This window comes from Pelodiscus sinensis, chromosome 2 (assembly GCF_049634645.1).
Source record: "Pelodiscus sinensis isolate JC-2024 chromosome 2, ASM4963464v1, whole genome shotgun sequence".
NCBI classification, from domain to species: domain Eukaryota; kingdom Metazoa; phylum Chordata; order Testudines; family Trionychidae; genus Pelodiscus; species Pelodiscus sinensis.
Genome location: NC_134712.1, coordinates 49,391,012 through 49,410,917, shown reverse-complemented (window position 1 = coordinate 49,410,917; position 19,906 = coordinate 49,391,012). Strand labels below are relative to the sequence as shown.

The window sequence follows — 19,906 nt, the reverse complement described above, 5'->3', positions numbered from 1 at the left end:
GAGATGTGCTCTGGGAGACAGACCCATAGTCTCCTATAGACAACCACCTAACCTCAAGAAGATTCTTACCAACAACCACAGGACATACCACACTGATACCAACCCTGGTACCTTCCCTTGCAACAAATCCCGTTGCCAACTTTATCCACATATTCACTCTGCTGATACCATTATTGGACCTAACCAAGTGAGTTATAAGATCAAGAACACATATTCCTGCTCATCCAGAAACATAATTTATGCTATCATGTGCCAAAAGTGTCCGTCTGCTATGTACATTGGACAAATGTCTCAGACACTTTGCCAAAGGATCAATGCCCACAAAACAGATATCAGACAGGGTCACAAAGAAAAAACAGTTTCTTGCCATTTCAACCAGAAAGGACATTGTCTCAACAACTTGATTACCTGCATCCTGCTTCGAAGACCTTTTAAGGCTACACTTGAAAGAGAATCCTCTGAACTGTTATTCATGCTTAAATTCAACACTTTACACCTAAGTTTGAACAAAGACTTTAATTATCTTATCCATTACAAAGATAGCTTCCCCATTTATCACCTCTAATATCATTAGCTCACAGACATTTACCTCCCTCCCCCCCCCATCCTCCTTCTGTTCTGAAATTTGATTTGTCCTTTTCATATGTGTTCATTTTTTTTAATTGTATCCTTTGGTATATATGATTGTGACAATTTTCTTCCACTATTTGATCTGAGGAAGTGGGTCTGGCCCATGAAAGCTCATCACCTAATAAACCATCTTGTTAGTCTTTAAAGTGCTACATAGTTCTGTTTTTTGTTTCAGCTACACCAGACTAACACAGCTACATTTCTATCATCAGTGGGGGGGGGGTTGTTTGTTTTTGGGGGGCATTGCCTCTCACTTGTGTGACCCCCCATCTGATTTTTCCGTACGTCAGTGGCTCCTGACCCAAAAAGGGTTCCCCACCCTGATCTACAGTTTTCCAGAAAGAGCATCTTCTTCATCAATGGCTATTGTTTCTCACACACACACACACACACACACACACACACACACACACACACACACACACACACACACACACGTATATATGCATATCTATAAATGCACATTATGTGTATGAAAAATAATGGTGCCTTATAATAACTCGGGTGGTTAATCATAAATTTCCATAGAATGGCTACTTTTTACTTCTGGATACTTGAGTACAATTAAGATGCGATACTTTTGTACTTTTACTCAAATAGTTTTCCAGAAGGATAATTTGACTTTCACTTAGTTACGTTATTTTCAAAATAGCAGTACTTTTACTCAAGTAACTTTTTGGGGTACTTTATCCACCTCTGATGATCTGCTACCCTCTCCTTCCATTTGTTACACCTGCTTGTTAAAGCTCCTCGCTTGCCTAATCCCCTCTCTCTGGCTGCTTCCCCTTCACTGAGAAAGCTTGTTGGCACTGATGATGTGATGATGTCATTCTGTCGCCCCGCAGGAACATTCTGTTCTCCATCAGGAAAAACTTTTTTATATAGAGAGATTAGTACAGCACCTAGAACAATGGGATCTGGTTGGACAGGGGAATCTAGGTGCAACAAATAATAGGCGAGGGGAGGGAGAACAGAAAGGCTTTGTCTACACTATGAACTTTTTGCTGAAGAGGCAATGCAAATAAAGTGCTCATTAGCAACTTCACATGCTTCATTTGCTTCACATGCTTTTTGCACAAGATCCTTATGCCTCTATTTTATGCAAAAAGTTCATAGTGTAGACATAGCCAAAGAGAATGAGTGACCATGGAAGAACGAAGGGTTACAAGATAACTTTGTGAGAACTGATCTTTGATCTCTTTAGAGTTACCATTTCTAGAGCTCATGCCAAGGAAAATACCCAACAAAACTAAGTTTGAGTCCATTACAGAATGTCTCAAACACTGCTCCTCTCTTTTTGCTCCTTCATCCTCATTCTTCACCTCTCCTCTGGGCTACAACCAGCAGCGCCATCCCTAGGTTGGTGCCAGGCTAGGACAACACCCTTGCTCCACCCTGCAGTGAGTGCTAGTTGTCTCCAGTTTTGCAAATATTAATGTTCGTTTATTCCCTCCCAACAGCCCTGACCCTCTCCCTGCCCCCCATTTCCCATACTGTGCTCTTTGAAAGACAAATCTTGAAAAGTGACAGGCTAGTCACAGAATTAGAGCAACGGTACAGGCAACATATTGGCAAGGATGGTTAAGAAAGCCTCCCTCTTGCTGGGGTAACATCTGTTTAAACACAATATATTGGTTTCAATAGGAAATTCTGCTTAAAAGCTGGCATGATATGGCCCAGGGTCTCCAGAGCAGTAAAAGCCATAGTTAAGGAATGCATTTTCCATTTTAAACAGATTAGTTTTTCAGCTCCCTCTAACTTTCTCAAACTGTGACAAATCTGGCCTAGTTTTAAGAGGTAACATTTTCAGAGGAGTTTGACACAGCACAATGATTTAGTTTTATGCGCCTGGATGGGATCATATCTTCTGTTTGTTCAATATTTTAATAGTTTTACCATTGTCATTTTCAGGTGCCTGGAGTGATACAGCGGATGGGCCCAATAACATTTTAGTAGAAAGCCGTGCCTTTTGTTTTTATTTCGAACCTTTCCAATGGGAGATCTATGGTGCTAGCAGCTGAAATATGTGTCCATTGTATTTTATGCTAGATAGGATTATGAGCATCTGGTATCCTAGACAGGAGAAGGCACACCCTTCCCAAACTGCCAGTCGGGTTCTGCCCACACTCCGCCCCAGAATGTTCTGGCAGCAGAGTGTTGCTGCCCCTAGTGCCCGCCCTCCCTGTGTTCCTGGCCAGGGCTATGCAGCCTCCTTTTGCCCCATGCCCCAGGGCCAGGAAGGCTGGATCTGGGTACCCTCCTTGCTCCCCATGCTCCAGGGCTGGGGAGGCTGGAGCCGTGCACCTGCCTGACCCCCTCCTCATGGTTGGGGGGTGGGGAGGTAGCTTGCATCCCCTGGGAGTGGAGCCCCAGCAGAAGGGGTGGGGCTGGGGACTTGCCTCCCCCAACCCACCTTCAACAGCTGCCCATGGATAGGATATAACAAAATCTCAGATTTGGGGGCAAACCATGTCTCAGATCCTGAGCAACAGAGGATGAGACTGTGTTCCATTCCCAGCTGCAGAAGCTAACTGTTTAGCTCAAGCTGAGGAAACACATACTTTCAGCTCCAGGGGTCCCTGGTTCAATCCTCAGTTCCAGCTAAGATGGCTGCATTCACACACAAACCTCCCCTGAATTGAGTGCAAGAGATTCATAGGAACTTCATCTTTCCCAGACTATTTACAGGATCAGGTTCTACAAACAGAAGGTGTTGGACCAGGGGCAGGACAAAGGATCTGTACTGTTGCCCCATAGCCCTGGTGCAGGAAAACATAATACAGCTCCAGGCTGTAGCCCTTCCAGTGCAGAGCTGGACATCTGCTTTTTAAACATTGTCCTCATGGCAGCTCTGTCCTAATAGCACTTCCCCCGTCCTGCCAGTGAGTGAGCGGGGAGTGAGCCAGTATGCTGAGAAGGTCCTGGCTTAGAAAGATTTGGACAAACCCTAAGAGATCCTTGAAGTTTTACCTCCCTCTCCTCACAAATCTAGCTCTGTGAGGAAATGCTGTGGGCTTCCAACTTTACTTGGTCCTCACTTAGGCAAGTCCCATGGAAATGAAAAGGCAATCTGGCAAATACTCCCTTCTTGCATCCTATGTAATTTGTAGCTGTGTTGGTCCCAGGATATTAGAGAGAGAAGGTGGGTGAGGTAATATTCTGCTGTGATGCTGGGAGTTTTTTCCCAGACCTGAAGATGAGCTCTGTGTGGTTTGAAAGCTTCTCTCTGTCACCAACAGAAGTAGGTCAATAAAAGACATTACCCTGCTCACTTTGTCTCTTTAAATTTGCTGTTAGATGCTCCCTTAAGGTATGGCTACCTTACAGGACAAAGTCGAGTTAAGATACGCAATTTCAGCTATGTTAACTGCATAGCTGAAGTCAAAGTACCTAAGCTCGACTTTTGATGCTGTCTACACCACAGGAAGAACACTCTTCCTTGGACTTCCCTTACTCCTTGTGAAAACAAAGTTACCAGCATTGACTGGAATGCCCCACTCACTTGGAATTAGCTGTCTTAGCTACACCACTAATTCAAACCATGGAACACTGACAGCAACAGCTTCAATCTTCCTCTGTAGTGTAGATGTACCCTTAGACTGCAGCAAGCACGATATTTGAGGGCAAAATTTTGGCCCATGTAAATAGTTAAAGTGCTTTTTTTGCCTCTGTCTTCAAGGACAAGGTCAGCTCTCAGACAAATGTACTAGGCAGCACAGTATGGGAAGGAGGTGGACAGCCCTTGGAGGGGAAAGAACAAGTTAGGAACTATTTAGAAAAGCTAAACATACACAAAACCATGGGCCCGGATTTAACGCATCTGATGGTACTGAGGGAGTTGGCAAATGTCATTGCAGAGATTTTGGTGATTATCTTTGAAAACTCGTGGAAATCGGGAGAGACCCCGGATGACTGGAAAAAGGCAAAAGTAGTGCCCATCTTTAAAAATGGGAATAAGGACAATCCAGGGAACTACAGACCAATCAGCCTTACCTCAGTCCTCGGAAAAATCATGGAGTGGATCCTCAAGGAATCCATTCTGAAGCACTTGAAAGAGGGGAAAGTGATAAGGAATAGTCAACATGGATTCACCAAGGGCAAGTTGTGCCTGACCAATCTGATTAGCTTCTATGATGAGGTAACTGGCTCTGTGGATATGGGAAAGTCATCGGATGTGATATACCTTGACTTTAGCAAAGCTTTTGATACGGTCTCCCACAATATTCTTGCCAGCAAATTAAGGGAATATGGATTGGATAAACAGACTGTAAAATGGATAGAAAGTTGGCTACACTGTCGGGCCCAACGGGTAGTGATCAATGGCTCAATGTCTAGCGGAGTGCCCCAAGGATCTGTTCTAGGCCTGGCTTTGTTCAACAGCTTTATTAATGACCTGGATGAGGGGATTGATTGCACCCTCAGTAAGTTTGCAGATGACAGTAAGCTAGGGGGAGAGGTAGATAGAGTCCAGAGCAACCAGGACAGATTAAAGGATTGGATCAAATGAAATCTGATGAGGTTCATCAAGGACAAGTGTAGAGTCCTGCACATAGGACAGACGAATCCCAAGCATTGTTACAGGCTGGGGACTGAATGGCTAAGTAGCAGTTCTGTAGAAAAGGACCTGGGGATTATAGTGGATGAGAAGCTGGATATGAGTCAACAGTGTGCCCTTGTAGCCAAGAAGGATAATAGCATAATAGGGTGCATTAGGAGGAGCATTGCCCGCAGATCCAGAGAATCAATTATTCCCCTTTATTTGGCTCTGGTGAGGCCACATCTGGAGTACTGTGTCCAGTTCTGGGCCCCCCACTATAGAAAGGATGAGAGTCCAGTGGAGGGATTGGAGAGAGTCCAGTGGAGGGCAACCAAAATGATTAGGGGCTGGACCTATGAGGATTGACTGAAGGATTTGGGTTTGTTTAGTCTGCAGAAGAGAAAAGTGAGGGGGGATTTGATAGCAGCCTTCAAGTTCCTAAAGGGGGATTCCAAAGAGGATGGAGAAAGGCTGTTCCACAGTAGTGATGGATGGCAGAACAAGGAGTAATGGTCTCAAGTTGCAGTGGGAGAGATCGAAGTTGGATATTAATAATAACTATTTCAGTAAGAGGGTGGTGAAGCACTGGAATGTGTTAACTAGGGAGGTGGTGGAATCTCCATCCCTAGAGGTTTTTAACTCTTAGCTTGAGAAAGCCCTGGCTGGGTTGATTTAGTTGGGATTGGTCCTGCGTTGGGAAAGGGGCTGGACTTGATGACCTCCTGAGGTTTCTTCCAGCTCTATGATTCTATGATCAGGATTTGTCTCAATGTTGTTTGTTATATTGGATCCCATAAAGCATGTGGGTGAGTCAGCATCGCAACAGAAACCTGAACATTTGAGTTTCCTGATTTTGTAGCTGGTTGAAATTTCTGCCTTATTGTTCAAGGACATTTGTTGTTATTGTCTGTTGTTCTCTAGACACCATATCTCGCCATTTTCACCCTGACAACAAAATGTGTGCTATCAAAGACAGTCTGCTTAAAATACTTTTACATGGTTCCTGTAATACCTCCTTGAAACAAGGATTATATTTTGGAATTTATCCATTACATAAAGTAGGTCATAGAGGTCTAAAATGCAAGAATGAATTCAGCCAGGCATAGTAAGGAGAGAAAGCTAATACCTAGGGTATGTCTAGACTACTCAGCTTTTAGCAACAAGACTGTGTTGACGTAGATTTGTTGCTGTGAAGGGGGTCCTTTCCGAGATGTCCAGTCCTCTCCGTCTTCCTATCCACAACCCCACAATATGGTCCCCAGTTGTGGAGCGTGCATGGATTCTTAGTCCTGTATTTACCCCCCTGAGCAGGGTGTGAGGGGGGCCTGGGCCTGCCCTCTCTCCAGGCCCCAGCCCAGTGCCCTAAGGTGGGGGTGTCTTCCTCCCCCACTTGGCTGATGGGGCTAGCTGCCTTACTCTATGAGGGGGAATTTGCTTTGTTGGCAGAAGAATGCTCTTGCTGACAAAGCAGTGTTCAAATTTTCACTTCCTGCAACAAAATTTGTCTTTCTACACTACTTGGCCGACACATGGTGCATTTGTGTCAGGATTTTTTTTTTTAATAAAAATGTTATCCACCGCTCATACATTTCTTGCTTTCTCAGTGTTTCTTGGTTTTTAAAAGGCTTACTCAGAATCACAAATATAGCAGTGGTGAGAGATGGTGAGATGTCCTACCTATGTTTTATGCATGCAGTATAGTTGTAGCTGTGCCAGTCCCAGGATATGAGACACAAGGGAGGAGGTATTATCTCTTATAGGACCAACTGTGATTTGAAAGCTTGTCTCTCTGACCAGCAGAAGCTGGTCCAATAAAAGGTCTTACCATGCCTACATTCTAATGTCCTATTTTATTTATTTTTTCAAAGCTCAGTGTTTTCACTTCCAAAATATTTCACGTGTGTAAACCCTGTGGCTTGAAGTTTTAGAGGATAAGAAGCTCTCTTTTCCCATCTGTCGGTGAACAGGAGAAGAATGACCATAGAAATGTTTCATCTGTATAAGCAATTTACCCAGAACACCAGCTGGACAGAAGCTCCACATACAAAAGAACTCTCTTTGCCATCTATTGGTGAACAAGAGAAAATACAGCTACAGAGCTTCATTTGCATAAACTTTCTACCCTGCATTCCTAAAATCAGACTATAGGAGTCAACATAACTACAGAAACTAAGACATGGTTAGGACTTGGCCTGAACTGAGTGAGAAAAAGGGATTTCTACACTCTTTGCTGTAAAGCATCTCTAGGGGCAAGGACTCTGCAAAGTCCCCTCCTCTGAGAATTCAGTAGAAAGTGATCTTCTTCAGAAGACGGCGGCAGCAGTAGCAATGGCAGACAAGTGAACTCTGGTGAGGTCCCTCCAACCCAATTACTAAATAAAGCAGAAATAATAATAGCTAGGTGAGGCACTGGAGAACAGGGAATGGAAATAGACATGCCAGCATATACTTCAGGATTCTGGGACTATGCTGCCCACATACACCATAGCTAAATGCCTCATATGCCCATGTCTCCTCAGAGATGCCCATTTTTTCTTCCCATTTTGTTTTATCATGATCTCTTGACAGGAAGGGACTGGACGCACAAGGCGTGTGAGACTCAATCCCCTCAGTAAAGAGGAGTGACCCTAATTTCAAACCTCTCCTCACACTTGTGCCAGAGTGTAACAAACTTGAAATTCTTGTTTCCTGCCATGCCAAAAAAAAAAGCCTCATGACCTCAAATATGTCTGTGAAATGCCCACTAATGTTAACAGGAGTTATATTGTCAGAGCCAGATTTTTAGAATTGTTCAGCTGCCATTCAGGCTCCTAACTAAACAGCCACCATTCAGTGAAGCTCATCATGCTGGATGCGGAACTCTGGTGAAAGTGTCCCATAGCGGCCCCATTTGTGTCTTTACACAAGTCAAACGCACGCTGATGGCAATGGCAGGAGAATAGGCCTAACTGCTCAATCTTTCCCCCATCGGAGTCAATGGCAGAATTCCCATTGGCCCCACAAGGTGAGGTCAGGCCCAACATGTGCAAGCAAGAGCAGTCATAAAGCAATGGAGCTCATTCACTGAATCTGAATGTCAAGTTGAATGTGTGAGATTTCCCTGTCACTGCTGCTGTCCCACACCAGGCCCCCATAATCCCCCGGCTCATGTTGCTTAGAAGAGGGAGCAAGCTGGGGCAGAACAGGCGTGGGGCTTGAGGAAAGGGGTTGACCAGGGGTGGGGTAAGACGGACAGAGGGAAGAGCAGGAGCGGTGCCTGCAATGGAAAGTTGCCCTGGGGCCCTATGCCTGGGCACTGAGGGGGGGAAGGTTGCCTCAGACCCCGCCCCCCCAGGATGGTTCTGTCTGGGTCTATATGTCCTACTCATGGTGTCAGATAACACCATTAATCATCCAGGGCAGTGGTACCAATTCAGATAGTTCTTGGAGGGGGTATAGTCCGGTTCTTCTCCAGCAGGACTCCTGTTCTGGTCCCCACTCATTCTTTCAGGGACCTAAAATCCCTTATCTTTTACCCACACAGTGCATAAAACAGTACTACCAGGAGTTGAGTTCTTGGCAGGTGCCCATCTCTATATAAAGGGGCGTCCTGGTTCAATTTCTTTTGCACTGTTGTGAGTGACTATACAGCTGAAACAATGCTCTGGACTGTTCCAGTAGACGCCGTACTGATTTAGTATGGGATCACTTGTTTAAAAGGAGTCAGGCCATGCCCTTCTCCCAACTCTGCAGTCCATGGAAATTTGAGTAAGTACAAAGACCTGGAAGGGAACACTTTGCCTGTTGGACCTCCCTAACTAATGCCACTATGATCTGGTAGCAGTGAAATGCATTGGTACACACTGCCACTTCTTTGGAAGTATAAGAAGGGGCTGTGATGCTACACCCTTATATTTTTTATGGAAATATATTTTTGACAATGAATATGTGTAACTTAAATATGATTGATGCAAAATAAGTCAAATAGCCTATCATTCAAGAGTGCTTTGAATATGTATATTCTATTTGTGTGCCTGTATCATTTTGTATCATTTCAAAATAGTGTATTAGGCTTAACTGGTGTGTTTTGATTATTTTGGCTTAGTAATGTGCTTTGATCTGTTTTCATTTGCAAACACTTAAATCCTACTTCTTTTACTTAATACAAACACTTCTGTTTATTATGAAGCCCCATGTAAATAATTGTAAAAATATGTTATTATTAATAGCTGTGCATATGTCTCTTTCACTGATAAAAAGAGTGAACTTGCTCTGTGTAAAACTTTTGTAGAGTAAGATAGATTTATTTGGGGTTTTGGTTCCTTTTGAGGGCTATGCTCCTGGATGCTCTCAAGTCCTTGTAGCAGAACCCTCCCAGAGCTATTATCAGTGTCTTTGTTACTCTGCTGGGGGACTATCATCTCAACTCTGTGCCAGTGCTGGGGGAGACCTGCTTCTGGAGCCAGGCCCCTTGATAATCCCCCAGATCATGTCATGTCCCTTGGGTGGCGGGGTGGCTTGGGGCTGGGAGGGGGCAGGGTATATGTAACCCATGCATCTAATGGGTGGGGTTCACTGTCCCATGTAGTGGCACTTAGCCCACTTATAGAAAGAATGTGTGTGCTGACTTTCAGCTCATGTGGTAGGGACTCATGGAGCATGTTCCAGAGACCCCAGGTTTGGCTCTGCCTGTTGGCATTACATATAGAAGGGGCAGAGGCTGGATAGAGCGAGGCAAGTGTGGAACAGGGGCAGGAATAGGTGAGCAGATGGCTTAGCCTAAAGTACAGGTGTGATTGTCCTGGGCTCCCCCCACTCCTGTAGGGAAGGCCGTGTCTCAAATGCAACACAGTAGAAAATCAATAGCTCCCTTGGTTGGTAGTACTTCAGGACAGAGGCATCTGTTATTGATTGCAGCATGTCAAATACTTGCTGTGGAGGATCTTCTGACCAGTCCCACTCAACATCTTGCTTCTTAGACTGATGTGTGGGTTCATCGCCTGCAGCCAGGTTTGGACAGAAAATTAATCCCTCATTCCTATGAAGTGCTGTACCCCTTGCATAGCCACTGGAGCTGGCCTGTCTCTGACTGCCTTGTACGATATACAAGTGTAAAATCTGGACTAATGAGAGCAGCTGTGTCACCCATTCCTGCAAACTTGGCACCTTACAATGCCTTGCTGAAGGAACACCCACTTGGGCTGCTCACAAATCACATCCCCAGTGTCTGTGAATCACAGTTCCCTGCCGGCCACAGTTAGGTTACACTCTGTAAGGGATGAAGACTGGTAGTCAGGGTTAGCAGACACAGCTGGGCTGGGGTCTGCACCTCAGAGACAGGAGACTGTGAGCAGGGGGCAAAGAAATCATTAGAACTGAGTCCAATAAGCATGAGCTAGGATGAGATCCTAGCTGGAGTCAGACACCAGGGATCAGGCGACCAAGCAAAGTTTGGCATTGTCCCAGACCAAAGACTCTCTGGCTGCCCAGACAATTTCCTGGGGTTAAATAGGGTGCTAGGGCAATCAGAGGGCTGCAGGTACAGTCACTCTGGGTCTCTCGGGCAGTGCTTCCAATTGTGCCCTACTGTCCACAGTGCTCCCTGGCTGTGTCCCTCTATGGCCTCCTGGTAGCGCTGTGGGATTATTAACTATATCAAGTGCCACAGAGCTGTGTGTGGTCCTTTGAGCCTTATATACTCTGGTTCTCCCCTTGTTTGGTCATGCTGCACCCCTAGTCTGAGATTCCCACCTCCCATATGTCTGCTGCTCCTCTCCTGAACAGTGGAGTGTCCCAGACACTTGACTTTAGCCTCCTAGGGCTTTCATTCACTTTCAAGGCTTCTGCTGAATGCCCCACACTTAAGCATCTGTCCAGCATTAGATCACCTTCCCGGAGCAGCTGCTTCCACAGGCAGTGACCTAAGTGCTGTAGATATCTGGAATCAGGGAGTCTGTCAAGGCCCAAAAATTGCATGGAGCATCTACTGTGTGCAAAGCTGTAACACAGGGGTCTAGCCCCTCCTCTGCCAATGGGTCTGTAGTGAAAAACTGGTGTCACTCCACAGTTTTGTTCTGCTTGGGGGAGCAATCGGTTCCCATGGCTTGCAGGATTGCTGCTAGGCTTGGGGCAGTGTTGATCCAGAGTAAAGTAAAACAACAGTTTTACTTTCATGCTGTTGGTGTCCTTCCACCTGACTAGGTCTGTGTACAGCTCAAACTCCTCCTTCCACCTGTTTGGGTCTTCAAACTCCAGGGTGTTGGGGGGGGGGGGAGGGGGGGGGAGAAGCAGGGCAGATCAGACTGAGTTGGGGGGGGGGGAGATCAGGCCTCACGCTGCCATCTGCAGAGAACTCACAGCTCAGATACTACCACCCTGTTTCACTTGCAAAGAGTGAGGCTGAGTCCAAGTTTAGGGGAACAAGTGGAACTTCATTAAACCCTGTGCTCTGCTCTGTCCATGGGTCTGAGCTGCTTCCATCCCAGCTCCCCAGACTCCCTGTTCCACTGGCATCCCAGTCTCATCAGGGAACACAGGCCCTCTACCTCTAATCCCATTGACCGCGATACATGCATTTGGGCCAGACAGACTGGCCCTAGAGGATTTACCATTAAGATCCTTACTGTTTGACTGACTCCCGCAGGGTAAGTAGAATACAGAACATAAAAACACCTCCATGGTCTCATCAGTGGGCCCAGTTCATTCCCATTATAGACACAGTAGAATTAGTCGTGTTACACTTTGGATGAATTTCTAAGAGTTGGTTACTTTCTCATGAATGGCAAGGGCAGTATCTGGATGGTTTTGGTAATGGGGGCAACTCTGAAGTCAGTTTGTTAAGGGGCCAGTGGGGTATGAGGAGTCACCCTTTCTCTGGAGGGGTAGTGCCTAGTAGTAAGTGTCCCAGGTGCCACCTTCTCTCTGGCAGCAGTAGCACCTAGTGATAAGAATACAAGTGGTCGCCCTCTCTCCTGGCAGCAGAGCCCAGTAATACACATCCAGTGAGCCGCTTGCTCTAGCAGCAGTGGTGCGCAGCAGCTTACTCCACTGCTGACAGTGGTTCAAGGTAGCAAGTCACAGCCATATTTCTTTAAACAAAGTTGACATTTGGTCTAAATTTTAACAAAAAATTAAAAGAAAGTCATAGTATCAAATCCCCCTACCTTAACTTGACCTGGAAGTTTTGCAGAGCAACAATGTCAGGGTTTCATCCACAAAGAGTAGTTTTTAGGCAAAGTTATTTAGAAAATGTTGGGCCAGAAGTGCCTGAAAGAGCTCCAACACTGCTTTTTTTAGGGCCTGATCCTAAAAGCGTTAGCATATGTGAGGACCCCAAGGCACCGTGCAGTCCCAAACACAGGAGTGCTCTAAAGTGGAATCTCTGACCTGATAACCAAAAGCACTGCGGAATGCCACATGCCAGCACTTTTACAAACCAAACCACTCCCAGCTGCTCAGTAACTTACCGTAGTTTTCTTGTGTCCCTCCCAGGTGTCTCCTGAATGTCACATTTCAAGGAGCTCCATCTTCAGCAAATCCACTGTTCATTCAGGCAGAGGATATGTCTATGCAGGGCATTCTCCAGAAGCTGCAGGGAGAGACCCATTGTGGTAGAAAACCATCTTCTTCGCTACTTCCTAAGTCATCTAAAGCAAATTGAATCCTACATTTTCATTTGGGCTAATGACACACAAGACAAACATGCTCTAGGATTATCTGAGTGCTTCATCCCATATCAGACATACTAGAAGTCTTGCAATTCAGCTGACATCATGAGACCATGGGGGCAGAGTAATTGCTGGTTGATTGAACTGCAGCTACAGATATGTCAGCTGTTGCTTCACAGTGGTGCTTGTGGATATGTAAGTTCACCTTGTATGAAAGCAGCTTGCTTTCTGGAGCCAGTTCCAGCACTCACATGCTGAGTACAGCTGGCATGGTCATGCCCTGTGTCTCTGATGTGGTTATTAGTTCTATCTGGATTTCGGGCCACTCTTGAGAGATTTAGACCCAGCATGAATCTGATACAATAGGAACAAGTTTTCCAGTGAGCCTGTACTCCAATCACAGTCTTTTCTCTTCTAGTAATTCAATCTTTATTAAATATTCTTGGCTAAATGTAAAGCGTAACAAGTCTCTTATTTTAAAAGGGTAGAGCCAGCTTTTGCTCTCAATCTGGATTTATGCAGGAGCAAAATCTGTCCCATAGACATTTAAACATGCATACAGATACTTTTGTTACCATTGCAAATATGGCAAAAAACAGGAGAATCTGAGTGCCACTATGGATTCAGCCATATTTTCCTTAGAAGCCATAGCCACAGTAGGAGTGAGTTTCATGTAAATAGGTTGAGATGACTGAATTTTTTACTCCAGTAAGCACATTGCTGGGAACATATTGCTCACTCCTCCTGTCCTGTAATGGGATGACTCATACCTGACAACTGCCACTGATCTCAGCTGCCTTCCCTCAACCACCACAATGTATGTGCAGTTCTATTTTGAATAAGATGTGCGTGAATGTGGCTTCAGTCTCTCTGTGCAGCTTCTTTGTCAGAGGAATTTTTTCACTTTTCTGATATTTCTAGGGAGTTTATGGTTATTCCTTGTCCCACCACTGTCAGGTCTATTTTCATAAACATAACACAAGGATAAGCACATCTTTGAGTAGTTGAACCTGGTATTTTCTGAGCTGCTCTTTGAACTCCTCCAAGACACAAATGGCCAAACATAGTCCTGGTGTAACGTCACTGACTTAGGGTGGCAGTGTAGACACAGCCTAGTTCGAACTAGGGTGGCTAATGTAGGCATTCGAAGTTTCAAATGAAGCCCGGGATTTAAATATCCCAGGCTTCATTTGCATCGGAGCCTAATTCGAACTACCTACTCCATGCCGTGTGTAGCCGCGGGCACGGAGTCTGCACTAATGGGGATTTAAAAATGGCGGCGCCTGGCAAGATGCAAATGAAGCCCGGGATATTTAAATCCCGGGCTTCATTTGCAAATTCGAATGCCTACATTAGCCACCCTAGCTCGAACTAGGGTGGCAGTGTAGACATACCCTTAGAGTCTGAGCTCTTGGGGACAGGGTTACCTTTTGCTCTACATTTGTAGATGACCTCCCAGAACAAGATCCATGACTGGAGCTACTAAGCTTAAGGGTGCAAATTTTGGGGGGGAATGAAATTTTAACCAGGATTCCAGGGGCTATTTAATCACTTGAAAACTCTAGTTTTCTGGCAGATAACGTAGCAGATAGCTGATAAGAGCCCTGTACCTCGTGCCTATATAGGACAAATAGTAGACCCTCTCAGCTCTCATAACATGTTCTGACATCTTGTGGCAGGTCGTTTAGGGTATACTGTTAATTTTAGAATTTTAATATATATTTGTACTTTGTTACTAACTCCATGGAGAGGGAGAGAGAGAACCCAGGAGTTCAGACAGTCTCTATCTCAGCTCTGGGAGGAGAGTGAGCTCTACTGGGTTACAGAAAAGGCAGATACATCTGGGTTCTATATAACGTGAGATCGTCCATACTGGATCTGAGACTGGATCTCAGCAAAGGTCCATCTAGCCCAGTATCCTGTCTTCTGTCAGGAGCAAATGCCAGGTGCTTCAGAAGGAATGAACACAATAGGCAATCACTGAGTGATTCATCCCATCACACAGGCCTGCAGACAGGGAGGGACAAAGGAGGAAGTTACTCCAGGGCCCAGTGATTTGAACCTTGTTAGTCTTGGCCTTCACAACTTCTTCTGGCAAAGAATTCCACAGATTGACTGTGAAGAAATCCTTTTTTTTTTTTTGGGAGGGGGGGGTTTAAATCAGCTGCCTATTGATTTCATTGAGTGACTAAGTTCTTGTGTTATTTGAAGGAGTAAATAGCACTTCCTTATAGAGTTTTTGCACATCATTCATCATTTTATAGATCTGTCATATCTCCCTGTAAACAAGTCAGACACCGTTCGTCACTGACCCGGCCAACGGCCCCCCCAGTTTATTAAACGTGCGGGCCAGTCCTGCCGTAACCAGTACAAGACCGCCACAGGAACCCACTCTGTGTCCCTTTTTCCCGCTCTCTGGAGTATGCACGCCCGAAATGGATGCATCGGCCAGCGGAGTAGGGGGGTTCGGGCCCACCCCCTCTCCGAACCCCGGCCCAGGGCCCTGAACGCAGGGACTCACGGTCCCTCCCTAGCGGATGGGGGAAGTGCCTCAAAACACACACGCTCACGGGCTCCATGACCCCGCCCTGGGCCACTTCCTACTCCGCCAGTCCTTAAGGGCTCGCCCCTGCCCCGTTACCCGGCCTCACCTCTCCCTTCTCATTCCTCCCTCCTGCTCCGTTCTCCTCTCCCTTCATAGTGCCAGCCCCGGGTTTAAATCTCCCGCCGGCTCCGCTCCCCCCGTCCGTCACTTCCTCCATGGCGACGCAGCGCCTCTCTTCCCCCGTGACCTCATCGGCCCGCGCCTCTCCGGCCCCTCCCTCCTGGGCCTCGTTTCTTGGCGCCCTTTGCCTCCCGGCGCTCCCCGCGCCTGGCCCTGACGCGTCCGCGCGGCCCGCCGTGCTGGGGCCATACGGGCTCCCCACCACCCCGCATGTCCGCCCGGCACACCCCCAAGCACCCTGAGTGCGGGGTGGGAGTGCCCCGTCACACTCCCCCTTAATCACCTCTTTTTCTAACTGCAAAGTCCCAGTCTTATTATCTCTCCTCGTATGGAATGTGTTCAGTATTCCTAATAATGTCTGTTGCCCTTCTCTGTACCTTTTTTCAAATCCAATATATATATTTTGAGGTGGGGTGATCAAATCTGTACTCAATATGTGGTCATACCATGGACTTATATAGAGGTAATAAAGTATTTTCTGTATTATTATGTATCCCTTTCCTAACGAGCCCCAATATTCTGTTAGGTTTTTTGATTGTCACTAGACATAGAGCAAATATTTTAAGACAACTATCCACAACTAGCCAATTAGCCCGTCATAAAACGAGATTTTCAGGTCTTCTCTCCTGAGCTCTCTCGCGCGCTCTCTCTCTTCCTACTGCCCCCCCCCCAGCTCTCCTCCGCCTCCTGCCTCTCTCTCCTTCTCTTTCTTTCCCTTCTCCCCTTCCTGCCTCTCATTCTCCCTTTCTCTTCTTCTCCTCCTCTTGCCTCTCGCTCCCCGCCCTCCTTCCCCTTCCCTCCCGCCATGGCACTTGGCTGAGTGCTGCCTGCTCAGCCGGGCTGCGACGAAGGAGGGGGGCGGGGCGCTGATGTACACGGCTGGTGCCGGGGACGTGTACTTCACTGCCCTCCCTTCCCCTTCCATCTGGGGGGAGCCCAAACAGCCCCTTGCTCCCCCAGTGGTCCGGCTGAGGGGTGCAGCACTCAGCTGAGTGCCACAGCATGAGGGGAAGGGGGGCGGTGACGTACACGGCCCCGCCCCCTGGCTGTGTACATCACAGCCCTGCCCCCTTCCCCTCCCTCCATGGTGGCTCGGCTGAGTGTTGCGAGCTCAGCCGGGCCGCCGCGGGGGAGGAGGGGCGGGGCAGTGACATACACGGGCGGGAGGCAGGGCAGTCTAGGTCACCCCCCACTCCCTCCGCAGTGGCCCGGCTGAGGGGCGCACCACTTAAATATCCCGGGCTTCATTTGCATGTTCCCGGGCACCGCCATTTTTAAATCCCCCTTAGTCCGAACTCCGTGCCCGCGGCTACATGCGGCACGGAGTAAGTAGTTCGAATTAAAGATCCTAATTCAAACTACCATTACTCCTCATTTTGAAATAACAGGCTGCTTCAGTAGATACAGAATAGCTATTTCAGGGTACTTCCGGTATCTCAAAAACCTCCGCAATGTAGACATACCTTTGGTTAGGAAGGATAAAGGTGGAGGCACTGACCACATCACTTCCCCTCCCCCATGTGACTCCTCCCCGTACCACCAGGGAAGTGCTGGGGCAACTCCCCTCTGCCTCAGGCCCTTCTCCTGCCCCACCTCTTCCTGTTCCTGCCCAACTCTTCAACATCCTTGCTTCACTCCATCCCCAAGTGTCATGGCCTGGAGGAGCAGTGGAGGTGGGGAGCCTAGCAAAGGTTGTGCTCCTCCCAAATTTATCACATACCACACTCAGGCTGTGTTGCAATTATGAGCTCTATCTAGGGCTAATGTGAGTAGACCCCCCCCCCCCCCTACAGCCCTTCTACCCCACAAATAGCTCCCCTGACTAGAATACAAATAATAATAGAGTCTCTTTATCAGACAAGCCCCTTCTCTTTAACAATGCAATATTCTCACCACTGCATTTGGGGTGAGGTCAGTATTCATTGTTTATAGACTTATTTTTATGATGGAGGAAAATATTTTGGATGTAAATCTGCAACCTGGCCAGGCTTGAACATATGGTGCCTTTTCTCTGGTAGGATGTTTAGACAGATGTGAGACATAACACGGAATTGCCAACAGGGACTAGGGGATTCATAGCTGAGTTTGAGTTTTACTTTTTACAATATTTATTAAATGCCCAGTCTTAAACCATTCATAAGGATCTGAATGCAGGCTATGGTCTGACAGCCATTGCTGAACCCTGCAACACAATCCCCTTTTGGGGTCAAGTCTCAGAGACTCATAGACTTTAAGGTCAGAAGGGACTATTATGATCATCTAGTCTGACCCCCTACACAGTGCAGGCCACAAAATCTCACCCACCCGTCCTAGAATAATCCTCTCACCTATATCTCAGATATTGAAGCCTTCAAATACTTTGAAGACCCCAAGATGCAGAGAATCCTCCAGCTGTGATCTGTACCCCATGCTACAGAGGAAGGCGAAAAACCTCCAGGGCCTCTGCCAATCTACCCTGGAGGAAAATTCCTTCCCGACCCCAAATATGGCGATCAGCTAAACCCTGAGCACGTGGGCAAGACTCACCAGCCAGACACCCAGAAAGTTCTCTATAGTAACTCCTATCATCCCTCCATTGACCTATTTCCCACTGATAATGAATGGTCAATTAGTTACCAAGATCATGTTATCTCATCAAACCATCCCCTTCATAAACCCATCTAGTTTAATCTTGAAACCAGACAGATCTTTTGCCCCCACTACTTCCCTTGGAAGGCCATTCCAGAACCTCACTCCTCTAATGGTTAGAAACCTTTGTCTAATCTCAAGTCTAAACTTCCTACTAGCCAGCTTATATCCATTTGTTCTTGTGTCCACATTGGTATTAAACTTAAATAATTCCTCTCCCTCCCTGGTATTTATCCCTCTAATATATTTAAAAAGTGCAATCATGTCCCACCTCAGCCTTCTTTTGGTTAAAGTAAACAAGCCAAGCTCCTTGAGTCTCCTTTCATAAGACAGGTTTTCCATTCCTCAGATCATCCTAGTGGCCCTTCTTTGTACCTGTTCCAGTTTGAATTCATCCTTCTTAAACATGGAAGACCAGAACTGCACACAGTATTCCAAATGGGGTCTCACCAATGCCTTGTATAATGGCACTAACACCTCCTTATCCCTACTGGAAATACTTCACCTAATACATCCCAAGATCGTATTAGCCTTTTTCACTTCCATGTCACAATGGCGGCTCAGTCATTCTATAATCAACCAGGACTCCGAGGTCCTTCTCCTCCTCCGTTACTTCCAACTGATGTGTCCCCAGCTTATAACTAAAATTCTTGTTATTAATCCCTAAATGCATAACCTTACACTTCTCACTATTAAATTTCATCCTATTGCTATCACTCCAATTTACAAGATCATCCAGATCTTCCTGTAGGATATCCCAATCCTTTTCTGAATTGGCAATAGCTCCCAACTTTGTGTCATCTGCAAATTTTATTAGGACACTCCACTTTTGGTGCCAAGATCAGCAATAAAAAGATTAAATAAAATTGGCCCCAAAACTGATCCCTGAGGAACTCCGCTAGTAACCTTCCTCCAACCTGACAGTTCGCCCTTCAATATGACTCGCTGTAGTCTCCCCTTTAACCAGTCGCTTATCCACCTCTCAACTTTCATATTAATCCCTATCTTTTCCAATTTAACCAATAATTCCCCATGTGGTACTGTATCAAATGCCTTACTGAAGTCTAGGTAGATTAGATCCACTGCATTTCCTTTATCTAAAAAATCTGTTACTTTCTCAAAGAAGGAGATCAGGTTGGTTTGGCATGATCTACCTTTTGTAAAACCATGCTGTAATTTGTCCCAATTGCCATGAGCCTCAAAGTCACTTCTGATACCTTTCCCCTGTCAATGATGTTGGCCTGATGGCCACTGCCACCTTGCTGCAGCATAAGTGCTGCAGAGTTAACATGCAGAGGCATGCATTGTGCAGCACACACCACGTCACAGGGCATGGCAGGAGCAGGGCATGCAGCCCTTGCCATGCCAACCCTGCAGACGGGCAGCACTGGCTCAAATTCAGGTGAAGAGTCAGGTGTTTGACCCTCCAGGGGTCAGGTCAGATGTTCTTGGGTCCTGTTCAGGGTTAAAAATCAGGCCCAAGCAAACCTCTGAGCTATTGTATTACATCTGCATAGTTAAATGCCACTCTGTGCAATACTTCAGTGGAAATCACTGGACATGTTTGTGATGGGAGTGGGTACAGAATTACTGTGACTCGGGGAGAGGGGAAGAGTCACATCACCACTTTTACTCTGCTTTTGTATTAGTTACCGGGTATTTTCATTTGTCTCAGCACTTACAGATTGTATGAATATTTAAAATATTTGTTCTAGGATATCGTGTTGCTGAATGTACATA

At 46.4% G+C, this 19,906-nt stretch overlaps 1 long non-coding RNA gene across 3 annotated transcripts in view; it reads right to left on the bottom strand.

The window, feature by feature from the left end:
- LOC142827016 (uncharacterized) overlaps positions 1-19,906 on the bottom strand; it is a 39,430-nt gene that overhangs the window by 13,810 nt on the left and 5,714 nt on the right. For 2 of the 3 annotated variants that reach the window (XR_012901355.1, XR_012901354.1), the window contains one exon: positions 12,613-12,734. This is a non-coding gene — a long non-coding RNA (uncharacterized LOC142827016). Of the gene's footprint in view, positions 1-9,812; positions 10,147-12,612; positions 12,735-19,906 lie in introns of those variants that run through there. The other variant, XR_012901356.1, reaches the window with a different exon arrangement.